This window comes from Triturus cristatus, chromosome 5_2 (assembly GCF_964204655.1).
Source record: "Triturus cristatus chromosome 5_2, aTriCri1.1, whole genome shotgun sequence".
Classification (NCBI taxonomy): domain Eukaryota; kingdom Metazoa; phylum Chordata; class Amphibia; order Caudata; family Salamandridae; genus Triturus; species Triturus cristatus.
The window spans coordinates 623,448,992-623,463,201 of NC_140588.1; positions in this window are offsets into that span (position 1 = coordinate 623,448,992).

Sequence of the window (14,210 nt, forward strand, 5' to 3'; positions counted from 1 at the left end):
GAAAAATATTTTTTCATGCTTTTACCACAGAGGTTTGGAAGGTGATCTATAGGCTAAACTGAGAGCTTATTTTCTGTAAATTCACATTATCTTTCTCAGTCATGTGAGAATGAAGTCTGACATTCTCAGTAAAACATGTACATCCAACAAGGGCAGAGACTGTCAGTTGATTCCTTTGTGTTCTACTGCAGCTTCCCAGAGTGTTCCAAAGAACTACTAGAGCGCTAACAGTCCTACTTATGATAAACGTATGGCACACCTGAAGCCATCTTGCTTGGATTAAAGTGGTAACTCTTAAAACATTTAATTTAAAAAGGAACAAAATGAGGGGGTTCATTTTTCCATAAAAAGTATGATTAGTGCTGCAGAAAGAAAAATTAGGGCACATTTTGAGTGACTTCTCAAATCCTCTTCTATTTCATTAAAAAATTCTGACATGCAGACTGAAACATGCACTTTCAATACCAGCAGCAGTTTTCCCTGGTGAGCAGTAGCTTTACTACAGTGATCTAATGAGCAAAAAGAGTGCTAACATTCTGAATTTATGGCAAATGTGTGACACATCTGAATGCCTTCTTGATGGAATCAAAGTAAAAAACTGAAAGTATTTCCTACTGAGGAGACTGCAGTAAATGAGGAAATTAGGAAACTTCATAACAAATAAGTCTCCCAAGATGGCCACCAGAGACAAAAGAGCCCAAATGTAGCCCAAATATCACCCAGATGTAGCCCAAGTATAGCCCAATGACAGAATGTCCCAGAATGTTCTTAAAAACAACTAGAGCGCTTACTGTCTTCATTATGACAAAAGTAAGGCACACCTGAAGCCATCTTGATTGGAATAAACTGGTAACACTTAAAACATTTAATTTAAAAAGGAACACAATGAGGAGGTTCATTTTGCCATAGAAATTATGATTAATGCTGAAGAAAGAAAATGAGGGCACATTTTGAGTGACTTCTCAAATCCTCTTCTATTTCATTAAAAAATTCTGACATGCAGACTGAAACATGCACTTTTAATACCAGGAGCAGACTTCCATGGTGCAGTAGTTTTACTACAGTGATCTAATGAGCAACTAGAGTGCTAACATTCAGAATTTATGGCAAATGTGTGACATATCTGAATACCTTCATGATGGAATCAAAGTAAAAAACTGAAAGCATTTCCTACTGAGGAGACTGCAGTACATGAGGAAATTAGGAAACTTCATAACAAATAAATCTCCCAAGATGGCCACCGGAGACAAAAGAGCCCAAATGTAGCCCAAAATCACCCAGATGTAGCCCAAATATAGCCCAATGACAGAAGTGTGCAAAACACTTATTATTTTGTGTTTTTCCAGTGTTATATAGTGCAGACTTGTCAGGTATTGGAGTGCTTTACATGAGCATTGGTTACATCACACAAGAACAAATTCATTTTGGTTGTAGACATGGGGAGACTAAGTGATTTGACCAGAATCACAGAATGTCGAGCTGAAGCAGAAACTTCAACCTGGTTCCCCAGTTGCAAAGTCTGCAGTTCTGGAAGTAACACCACATCCTCTCCCCTAAGTGCAACATTTAATCAAGTGGTCAACTGGATAAAAAAACATAAAGATAACAAATAATTTAAAAGTGCTTTGTCGCTATTTGAAAACTCAGAAAATATGTCCTTATTTTAGTCTTTTAGAGCACTAACCATAATTTTGATGCCAATAAGACCCTCTCATATATGTAATTTCTAAAGGAAATGCTCTAGGTATTACAGTTTTGATTACATCAAGATGATGTCAGGCGTTCCACACTTTTGTAATAAATATAGAATGTTAGCGATCTAGTTGTTCATTAGGATACTGTTGAGAGGCAGAGGCCAGGGGCACGGACTCTGAAAATTGAAGGCAGGTAGGAGGGTGCAAAGGCAACAATTTAACCACACTGAGCAGGCAGGAAGGGCCGTGGAAGCACAACAGACTATGGAGGGCAGTGGAAAGGGGGGCAGGGGCAACAAACCAACAATACAGGACTTGCAAGAGAGGCTGTTGGAGGGAAGATCTATTACGGGTCAAGGAAGCTAGGGGCGGTCCCCAGATCCCCGGGAGCCACCACAGAACTGAGCAGGAGAGTGAGTCAGGGACAAAAGGGGCACCTTAATTTGAGCCGGGGTGCCTAGGAACGCTTGCTCCAAAAATGAAGAAAACAGACATATGAGACATGGAATTGGAGGCAGAATACAATGGCAGTTTAATGAGAAGATGCAACTTCAAAGAAACCGCAGAATAGAGACATAAAGTACAAAATACAGAATCCAGATAATCATACAGCTGTCATAATATTCTCTGTATCTCAATTAATGTACTGACAGAGAGAGAGAGAAAACACATCTATAAATGCATCATGAGAAACAAGTTACACCAAGGAAAATGTTACCTAGGAACACTCACGTTTACTCTTAGAGCAAGCATTCCTGCAATTACAATACAAAATCTTTTAAATGCAAAAGTAAAGAGAACAATGGTTAAACATAACATGACATTTCACATAGGTAAAATAGAATAAGATACTTCAAGCAAAGCAGAGCAAGACATTTTAAGCAAAGGAAGACAAGAGCTCCCAGCTCTTGGGGAAAACCTGCACTGCCTGTTAACCTACATACAGACGGCGAGGTAGTCCGTCGATATCTGTGGGTGCTCCCTTTTTATATCATTTTGTGGGCTCCTTTGCACGCTACATCTACCTACGTATGCTACCCAAAAGCTTCGTCTGCAGATTTTACCAGACATTTCGTCATTTACCCACTTAATGCTGACAATGGACTGGGTGAAAAGGTCAGTCTCTCAGGCCAATCGCTTATCGTAAGTTCCATAGAGCAAGCAGAAAATAATGGGTATTGTACGGGAATTCAATATATTCATGTATAAAATCTCCTCAGTTCTCCTAACTTGACGCTCTGCGGTTGCCACTTCCTTAAAAGCGGGAAACCTGCCCAGGAAGCAAGTACCAGTCCAGGATGCAGCCTACTGTATGTCGACAGCTTCAGGGGGATGTTGAACTTTGATACCGAGCACGGAGCACTCGGGTAGGGTGGGGGCTACTAGTTTGGATCAGAAGGCCTCGCAGACCTGCCTTCAGACTGCTATACACTAAAATTGCAGAGCTATGGTCAATTTAACAAAGAGGCCTACATATTGAACAGAAGGGCCTACACAGGGGTTTTATGCTGGCTGAGTGGTAAGGATGTCTCAGGATAATTATATAGCAACACAGGACCCGCTGGTCAATTTAATACGGCCTACAAATGCAGCTGGCAGGGCAAGGACAAGGGTCTCATACTTCAGGTGTGGACAGAACGGGCCAGGGGGCCCCTGTGATACAAAATCTACCCTCCTTCAAGGCTGTGGCAATGTAATAGACCATTGTGGGCAGAAGGAAGAGGCAATGGTAGTACAACCATACATGCCAACAGACCCGATTCAGCCAGGAAACGTCCAATGTTTTTAAGCTCAAATGGGCTTTATTTGATCTGTCTCCTGTCTACAATATCCTCTTTTTCAATGTAACTCAAAGGGGAAAATCAATACCCCAGTTTTTTTTCAAAATCTCCCTCTTACCAAGTTCAAAATGTTCGCAAGTATGGTACATTGGATCATGGAAGGAAATGGGATAGGGTCATGGACTTGGATAACAGAGGACAGGAGGGACATGGAGAGGTGCACCAAACTGACCCTGCAGGGCAGGCATCAGGGTTTGCAGCAGTACAATACACCACACAGGGCATGCAGGACGGGAGTGCAGCACAACAATCCATAGAAAGCAAGAGGGAGGGGACAGGACCATGCACATGGACAACAGAGAACAGAGGGGCAAGAGGCAATGGTAGCTAGCTGACCATAATGGACAGACAGGAGAGAAAGCTGCAGTATAACAGACCATAAAGGGCAGGAGGGACGGATCAGGGGCATTACAATGGAACAGACAAGCCAGGAGGGAGGGAGTAGGGCTGGGGGCAAGGGGGCAGGGCAGGAGCAGCAAGATAGCCATGGAGGTCAGGCAGGATGGGCACTAGAAGCAAGACACACCATGAAGAGCAACAGTGAGACTGTGATGGCATACACACAGACCATGGAGGGAAGGTGGGAGGGGGTCAGGGGCAGCTAACTGACCACACAGGGAAGGTGGGAGGGGCCATGGCAGCACAGAAGACCATGCATGGCAAGTGGGAGGGTTAGTGGCAGCACAATGGCTATGATGGGCAAGAAGGAGGGTGGAGGGGCATGCACAAAGGACGATGGAGGATAGAAGGAAGGGTCAGGACCTGTGCACAGACAAGAAAGTTCAGGGGAAGGGACCTCACAACAGACCACACGGGGCAGGCAGGAGGAGCAGTTGCAGCACAACAGACCAGGGAGGGCAGAAGGGTGTGGCAGTACAATGGACCATGTAGGACAGGAGGAAGAGGATAGGGGCATGGCATGTGGACAGGCAGGGTGGAGGTGGCAGGGACAGGTTACAGTCATCTGACAATGCTAGGCAGGTGGGAGGGGAGTGGCAGCTCAACAGAACACTCAGAGTAGATAGGAGTGGCAGGTCCATGGGACATGGTGGGCAAAAAGGATGGAGCAGGGGCATGCACAAAGACATCGGAGGGCAGGGGGAAGGAGAATAGGGGCAGCAAGCTAAGCACAGAGTTTAAGCAGGAGGTCAATGATGGGGCATAGAATTGGGCAATGGAGGGCAGGAGGAGTGGACTGGTACATCATACTAAATTGAGGGCAGTGGCAGCACATCAGACCATGCATGGCAGGAGGGAGGAGGCTAGTCCATGGATTCACACAACAGAGGATAGGGAGGAAGGGGATGGGGCAGCAAGCTAACTGTTCAGAGAAGGCGGGTATTAGGAACTTTATTGTTTTTAAAACATTGTGTCTGTGCGAACTACTTAAAATATGAACAAGTATGCAGCATAATCTCACTTTTATTCAGGAAGAAGAGGACGTTTGTGACTGTGACTCCGGGCTCACTTGGCAGAAACACCCCCTGACCCTCCACCCCCTATCGCAAAATGTAATGCCCATGAAAAGGGTAGGTGAACACAGTGTTATATAGAACATAGTCCTGAGAGCACGATTGAAAATGAAAACTAGATATAGTGTATGGTATAAACTATGCACCAAAAAGTGTGATATAAGATGAACCGGGCGTGAAAAATAATATGCAATACATTGTGCGCAATGACAGATTCATTGGAGAGCGCGAGATAGCACAGGCACTAGCGCGTGCTATGCGATATGCGCCTTGGAGTGTAATATGCACAGGGCAGTGTTGTGTAACCTAACTAGTCTCTAAAGTTGTAATATAAAATATGTGCTGGGGAGTGTAACGTTGCATATGCACTGTGACAAAGATATGGATCCCAGATTGTAATATGTATGGCATAGCACTGTGCGTTATAACATAGGCATCGAGAAAGGCACGTTAGATGGGGCAATATAACCCGTGCGAAGACAAGTGTGGCATGACATATTCACGGGGTGGTGTTACAGTGCACATGGGCTAGAGAGTGTCATAGCATATGCACTAGCTAGTGGAATACAACACAGAGGTGTGTGGCACTCGGCAGGCAATGGTGGGTGTAACACAGCATTGGGCTCTGTCAGGAGCACGCTGTGACTCTCAAGTGATGTTCGTCCCCTTTCCAGAGAGTAAAATAAAAAGTATTACACATCCGGCAGTGGATGTGTGTTTTATTAACCGTGAGGGGGGTTTCTTGCATAGTTTTGGTCGAATTTTTGTCGAATCCCCTTTGAATGGCTTGGTGTGCATGTGTATTAAATGTGCCCGTCAATAGCTACCCATGTTTGTATAAATAAACGACAAGGGTGTCTACCAGGATTAGGCACGGTAGGGCATCAGACATGTCAGAGCTTCACTAGTGGTGTAAATACATTCCACGTGGATTCATTGCATGCATAGTCGCCTTTTAATGAATATCACGCAAATCGTCATGGTGATAGGTACGTACGGTTTGTCCAGCATGTCCTAGGTGTGTCTATAAATATATATTTTTTAAAAATAATAAAAAACAGTGGCCGGCCCTGGGGATTGGGGTCAAAAAAATATAATTAGGAGACTGGCCCTGGGGGATGGGGTCATCAGGGCCAATAAATTAGAATAAGAAGGGGAACCAAACAGCCCCCCTTCTTAAAAAACTAAAATAAATAAAAGACTGGCATCATGCCGGAGGCCATGCCCCCTCCGTGCAGCACTCTGCAAACGCGCCCCCAACAGGCATCTCCAGTATGCGCCAGGGAGCTGCGCTGCAGCCAGGTGTTCTGAGGCCAAGCCCCTTTTTACACCTCTCTGCAACGCAGCTCTGTGGCGCTTACTGGAGGTACCTAGTGGTCTAGTTTGACCCTAGGGACCCTTAGGATTCAGGGGGACTTAATCTCTCAACTTAGAACAGCCACAGGGCGCGTTTACACAGTGGTGAAGGGAGGGGACGGGGCCTGAGGTGACGTGTGCAAACACGCACTATGGCACGTTTTAAATTGGGGATATAATTTCCCTTCAATACGGAGGGCCCCTGGGGGCTAACTAGCCCACCAAGTGCTTCCAGTAAGCGCCACTGAGCTGCATTGCAGAGAGGTGGTCCAGGCCGTGCCACTTTTTACACCTCTCTGCAACGCAGCTCTGTGGCACTTACTGGAGGTACCTAGTGGGCTAGTTGGACCCTAGGGACCCTCAGGATTCAAATGAACTTAATCTCCCAACTAAAAATGGACACAGGGCGTGTTTACACAGTGGTGAAGGGAGGGGACGGGGCCTGAGTTAACGTGTGCAAAAACGCCCTGTGGCCTGTTTTAAGAGGTAGTTTTAATCCCCATGCCCTATTATACACTAGGGGCTTACAGAGGAGGTCATGCTAATCACAGGGGGACCCCAACGCATAATGTTCCCTAGTGTATGTAGGTGTTTTCACTGTATTCTAAGTGTCTTTTAACATAGCACTGGCTCTAGGACTGGTTAGTCAGACTGAGTTACCACCAGTATCCGTCTGAAAAAGTTGAGGGTACAGGATGATTTTGCAACAAGGCTTCTTTCTGCTCTTCTTTTTGTTCTTTCTGCACGTTATCCTTCTTCCTGCACTTATCTTCGTATTTGAGGACTTCTGTTGCTTCTTTCTGCACTTCTTTTGTTTCTTTCTGTGCATTTTTTCTTCTTTCTTCACATGTCCTATCTCTGTAGGCATAGTTAGAAATTAGCATTTAAAAAACCTTTGAAATTCACAGAAAAAACCATAGGTTTCAGGCACGTTATAGTTAGGAATTAGCATTTAAAAAACCTCAGAAATTCACTGAAAAAACCATAGGTTTCAGGGGTGTCATAGTTAGCTGGACTTTTCACTTGTACAAAACCATTGAAATTCCCCCGTTATAGTTAGTTCAGCTAACTATAACTCGCGCGCCTGCAATGCACTGCTGATGACGTCACATATTACATCACTCATGACATGGTCAGTGACATCACTCATGACATCACAGATGACATCTCAAATGACATCACTGATGACATCACTGATGACATCATCCAGTGAACGTGTGTTTTTCTGAAAATTACATATGTTTTATATATATATGTATATCTCAAGGTCGATGGAAGAATAAATGAGCATATAAGTGTCTAAATGGATTGATTTGTTTTTGAAAAATTGATTGCATAACTGACTGATTAAGTGTATCCTAGTGAATACATGGCTTAGTGAGTAATGTTTAAATATGTAAATATCTGTATCAGTCTCTCACTTTGTGTATAAGTGGCTGCATGGGTTGGTGAGTAGCTATGAGTGTCTATATAGGTTATTAGTTGGTTTTTTGAGTATCAGTATGAGTGTCTGAGTGTCTTTATGGTTTGGTGGGAGGTATTACGTAGTGCATAGGTGCATGAATGAGTGACTCACTGTTTGTATGTGTTGAAGACAGCATGTGTGCAGGACTGTATGGGTAGATGAGTGTGTGCATGGGTGTGTTAGTGAGTGAATGACTGTCTTAATAGTGTCTTTATGAGTAACTACATATGTTTTAAACTAGTATATGTGACTATTGGTGTATATAAGTGAGTATATGTGAGAGTGAGAGATTGGAAGAGTTCCTATATGAATAAGTATGTGTTTCTATAAGTGATTGTTTAAAAGACTAAGTATGTGTAAGTTTCTGTAAAAGTAAGTGCGGTGGTGTGTGTATAACTGTATATGCAAGTAAATGGATGTTTGATTCTTTATTAGCATGAGTGACTATGTGTGTGAGTAACTCTAACAGGATGTATAGGTGTATGAGTACATATGATGAGTGAGTACATGTATGAGTGACTATATAGGACTGTTGGTGAATGAGTGCATGTGTATGTGGATCTTAGAATTACTGAAAAGGTCGTTGTAACTGGTATTGGTATGTCCATTGTTTTGAACATTTTAGTTTCTATTTTTGAATGTGTGTATCAAAGGTTATATTGGGGGGAGAGGAGGTCTCCCACTCTATCACAAGGATGATGTCATCATTTGAGATGTCATCAGTGATGTCATGAGTGATGTCACTGACCATGTCATGAGTGATGTAATATGTGACGTCATCAGCAGTGCATTGCGGGCGCGCGAGTTATAGTTAGCTCAACTAACTATAACGGGGGAATATCAATGGTTTTGTACAAGTGAAAAGTCCAGCTAACTATAACGCCCCTGAAACCTATGGTTTTTTCAGTGAATTTCTAAGGTTTTTTAAATGCTAATTCCTAACTATAACGTGCCTGAAACCTATGGTTTTTTCAGTGAATTTCAAAGGTTTTTTAAATGCTAATTTCTAACTATGCTTACAGAGATAGGACATGTGAAAAAAGAAGAAAAAACGCACAGAAAGAAAAAAAAGAAATGCAGAAAGAAGCAACAGAAGTCCTCAAATACGAAGAAAAGTGCAGGAAGAAGGATAACGTGCAGAAAGAACAAACAGAAGAGCAGAAAGAAGCCTTGTTGCAAAATCATCCTGTACCCTCAACTTTTTCAGATGGATACTGGTGGTAACTGAGTCTGACTAACTGAGTCCTGAACCTCCTTTCTATCCTCCATGGTCCTTTGTGCATGCCCCTGCACCCTCTTTCTTGCCCATCATAGCCATTGTGCTGCCACTAACCCTCCCACTTGCCATGCATGGTCTTCTGTGCTGTCATGGCCCCTCCCACCTTCCCCGTGTGGTCAGCTAGCTGCCCCTGACCCCCTCCCACCTTCCCTCCATGGTCTGTGTGTATAGTCTCACTGTTGCTCTCCAGGGTGTGTCTTGTTTCTAGTGCCCATCCTGCCTGACCTCCATGGTCATCTTGCTGCTCCTACCCTGCCCCCTTGCCCCCAGCCCTCTGTTTGCATGTGGAGACCCCTATTCCCTCCCTCCTGGCTTGTCTGTTCCATTGTAAGAACCCTGATCCGTCCCTCCTGCCCTTTATGGTCTGTTATGCTGCAGCTTTCTCTCCTGGCTGTCCATTATGGTCAGCTAGCTACCATTGCCTCTTTCCCCTCTGTTCTCTGTTGTCCATGTGCATGGTCCTGTCCCCTCCCTATTGCTTTCTATGGATTGTTGTGCTGCACTCCCGTCCCGCATGCCCTGTGTGGTGTATTGTGCGGCTGCAAACCCTGATGCCTGCCCTGTAGGGTCAGTTTGGTGCACCTCTCCATGTCCCTCCTGTCCTCTGTTATCCAAGTCCATGTCCCTACCCCAATTCCTCCTGCCTACCATGATCCAATGTACCATACTTGCGAACATTTTGAACTTGGTAAGAGGGAGATTTTGAAAAAAAACTGGGGGATTGATTTTCCCCTTTGAGTTACATTGAAAAAAAGGAGATTGTAGACAGGAGACAGATCAAATAAAGCACATTTGAGCTTAAAAACATTGGACGTTTCCTGGCTGAAAAGGGTCTGTTGGCATGTATGGTTGTACTACCACTGCCTCTTCCTTCTGCCCACAATGGTCTATTATATTGCCACAGCCTCTCTTGCCAGTCCTGTATTGTTGGTTTGTTGCCCCTGCCCCCCTTTCCACTGCCCTCCATAGTCAGTTGTGCTGCCACTGCCCTTCCTGCCTGCCCAGTGTGGTCAAATTGTTGCCTCTGCACTCTCCTACCTGCCTTCAATTTTCAGAGTCCGTGCCCCTGGCCTCTGCCTCTCAACAGTATCCCAATGAACAACTAGATTGCTAACATTCTATATTTATTACAAAAGTGTGGAACGCCTGACGTCATCTTGATGTAATCAAAACTGTAATACCTAGAGCATTTCCTTTAGAAATTACATATATGAGAGGGTCTTATTTGCATCAAAATTATGGTTAGTGCTCTAAAAAACTAAAATGAGGTCATATTTTCTGAGTTTTCAAATAGCGACAAAGAACTTTTAAATTATTTGTAATCTTTATGTTTTTTTATCCAGTTGACCACTTGATTAAATGTTGCACTTAGGGGAGAGGATGTGGTGTTACTTCCAGAGCTGCAGACTTTGCAACTGGGAAACCAGGTTGGAGTTTCTGCTTCAGCTCAACATTCTTTGATTTGGGTCAAATCACTTAATCTCCCCATGTCTACAACCAAAACGAATTTGATCTTGTGTGATGTAACCAATGCTCATGTAAAGAACTCGAATACCTGACAAGTCTGCACTATATAAAACTGCAAATACACAAAAAATAAGCGTTTTGCACACTTCTGTCATTGGGCTACATGTGGGCTACATCTGGGTGATATTTGTGCTACATTTGGGCTCTTTTGTCTCTGGTCGCCATCTTGGGAGATTTATTTGTTATGAAGTTTCCTAATTTCCTCATTTACTGCAGTCTCCTCAGTAGGAAATGCTTTCAGTTTTTTACTTTGATTCCATCAAGAAGGTATTCAGATATGTCACACATTTGCCATAAATTTGGAATGTTAGCACTCTAGTTGCTCATTAGATCACTGTAGTAAAGCTACTGCTCACCACGGAAGTCTGCTGCTGGTATTAAAAGTGCATGTTTCAGTCTGCATATCAGAATTTTTTAATGAAATAGAAGAGGATTTGAGAAGTCACTCAAAATGTGCCCTAATTTTTCTTTCTTCAGCACTAATCATAATTTCTATGGCAAAATGAACCCCCTCGTTGTGTTCCTTTTTAAATTAAATGTTTTAAGTGTTACCAGTTCATTCCAATCAAGATGGCTTCAGGTGTGCCATACTTTTGTCATAAGTAACACAGTAAGCGCTCTAGTTGTTCTTAAGAACACTCTGGGACATTCTGTCATTGGGCAATACTTGGGCTACAACTGGGTGATATTTGGGCTACATTTGGTCTCTTTTGTCTCTGGTGGCCATCTTGGGAGATTTATTTGTTATGAAGTTTCCTAATTTCCTCATTTACTGCAGTCTCCTTATTAGGAAATACTTTCAGTTTTTTACTTTGGTTCCATCAAGAAGGCATTCAGATGTGTCACACATTTGCCATAAATTCTGAATGTTAGCACTCTAGTTGCTCATTAGATCACTGTAGTAAAACTACTGCTCACCAGGGAAGTCTGCTGCTGGTATTCAAAGTGCATGTTTCAGTCTGCATGTCAGAATTTTTTTATGAAATAGAAGAGGATTTGAGAAGTCAAAATGTGCCCTAATTTTTCTTTCTGCAGCACTAATCATAATTTCTACGGCAAAATGAACCCCCTCATTTTGTTCCTTTGTAAATTAAATGTTTTAAGTGTTACCACTTTATTCCAATCAAGATGGCTTCAGGTGTGCCATACTTTTGTCATAAGTAAGACTGTTAGCGCTCTAGTTGTTCGTTAGAACACTCTGGGACATTCTGTCATTGGGCTATACTTGGGCTACATCTGGGTGATATTTGGGCTACATTTGGGCTCTTTTGTCTCTGGTGGCCATCTTGGGAGATTTATTTGTTATGAAGTTTCCTAATTTCCTCATTTACTGCAGTCTCCTCAGTAGGAAATACTTTCAGTTTTTTACTTTGGTTCCATCAAGAAGGCATTCAGATGTGTCACACATTTGCCATAAATTCTGAATGTTAGCACTCTAGTTGCTCATTAGATCACTGTAGTAAAGCTGCTGCTCACCAGGGAAGTCTGCTGCTGGTATTCAAAGTGCATGTTTCAGTCTGCATGTCAGAATTTATTTATGAAATAGAAGAGGATTTAAGAAGTCAAAATGTGCCCTAATTTTTCTTTCTGCAGCACTAATCATAATTTCTATTGTTCCTTTGTAAATTAAATGTTTTAAGAGTTACCACTTTATTCCAATCAAGATGGCATCAGGTGTGCCATATGTTTGTCATAAGTAGGACTGTTAGCGCTCTAGTTGTTCTTTGGAACACTCTGGGAAGCTGCAGTAGAACACAAAGGAATCAACTGACAGTCTCTGCCCTTGTTGGATGTACATGTTTTACTGAGAATGTCAGACTTCATTCTCACATGACTGAGAAAGATAATGTCAATTTACAGAAAATATGCTCTCAGTTTAGCATATAGATCACCTTCCAAACCTCTGTGGGAAAAGCATGAGAAAATAGTTTTCTCTCAAACATGATTCATGATATCACAGCAGGAGGCTTTTTCACATGGTAATATCACCTTAGAACACATCACAATTCCTAAAATGAGTATGGTACCATCAACAAATGATTTATAATGTAACTAAAGTCTTAAAACCTTCTACCAACTGCAATGCTTTTTAATGAGGTGCTATCATGTATATTGGTCCCAAGATGGCTGCCAACACTTCTTGGATGAAGTAATGACCGCCAATCAGATCTCACAATGAGATGTGTGGTTAGGCTCCACCCAGATATATATGTGATTTTGATTTTGATTTTCTCAGGAACTACTAAACGGATTTACACCATTTAAGCAAAAGTCACGAGTCTGAACTGAGGACTACCTCTTTGCCAAATTTGGTGTAATTCCGTTCAGCAGTTCGGGCTGTAGCTGCGTCAACAGGTCCTATGGGAAAATGCATGGGGAAAATGCGTTTTGGGACCCCCTTTTTTCTCGGCCCCCGCTTGACGAATCACCGTGAAATTTTCAGGATAGGAGCGGATCGGAGCTGGCCAAAAGTTTGGAAACTTTTGCGAAGATTCATCAATCGGCGCCAATGTTATTCCAAATAGAATGTTGCGGATTTCCTATTTGCCCGTACAATACTCACATATTTGTGGTTAAGGCATGCTTGGTAACAGCATATGTTTTGTTTTAAAATTACAGGTTAGTAAACTTACCCTTTTTATATATATATATTTACACACCTATGTTATATATATAAGAAAACAAAAAAATGATTTTAAAGGTCATTTTTTGACATATAGGTAATTTTGCACTATGCTGCACTAAGCACTTTTTTGTAGCACTAGAGCACTTTAGAATTAGATTCAGCACATTTTGCACTTTAAAAATGGACAACCAGGCTCATTTTGCACATGAGGAAGGCACTGCAGCATTGAAGGCAGACTTTCAACACGATTTATACTATGCTAGATTGCTTAACAGCAGGATGTATTGTTTCAAATTATATGGGATCATGTCAGCAAAAATGCATTTATGCAGTTAGATAATGGTTAGATATTGACTCCCATCTAATGTTATATGTCCCAGGAATATTTAATAGGATGTTTTTAACAAGATTTAGATTGGTAGTCGTACATAGATTACTGTCAATACCAACTATGAACGACTGATCACGAACTCTGATACCCTGCCCGTGTGACAACCACTCTGAACAGTCTATGATCCACCTAGTCCTATTCTGTAAATTTTACGTAGAGTTGAGGAAAGTCTATTTACTTCTACTTTTAAAACATCTGGGCGTAAGGCAATGTCGCACAGCTTTTATTTGGCTGCAGCTTCTGGTAGATGAACACAATGCGTGGAGGGTGGCCAAGTTTTTAAAAAAGGCGATCCAGGTGAGGAAAAGTATGGTATTTGAGGTGTAAATTGTGGGCATTAGCTCCCCTGATGGTGCTGGATCAATTTTTTATGTGTAATTATATCAACATCTGTTAAGTTTATAATGAAATTTGTATTTGTTTTTATTGTACGTGCTTTTATGATTGGTATATTAACAATCGAATAAAGCTTTCCTTGACTTGACTCCCATCTAATGTGAGGTTATACGCTATGTTTCTTTTAAACAATGTCACATACATGACAACTCATATTCATTCA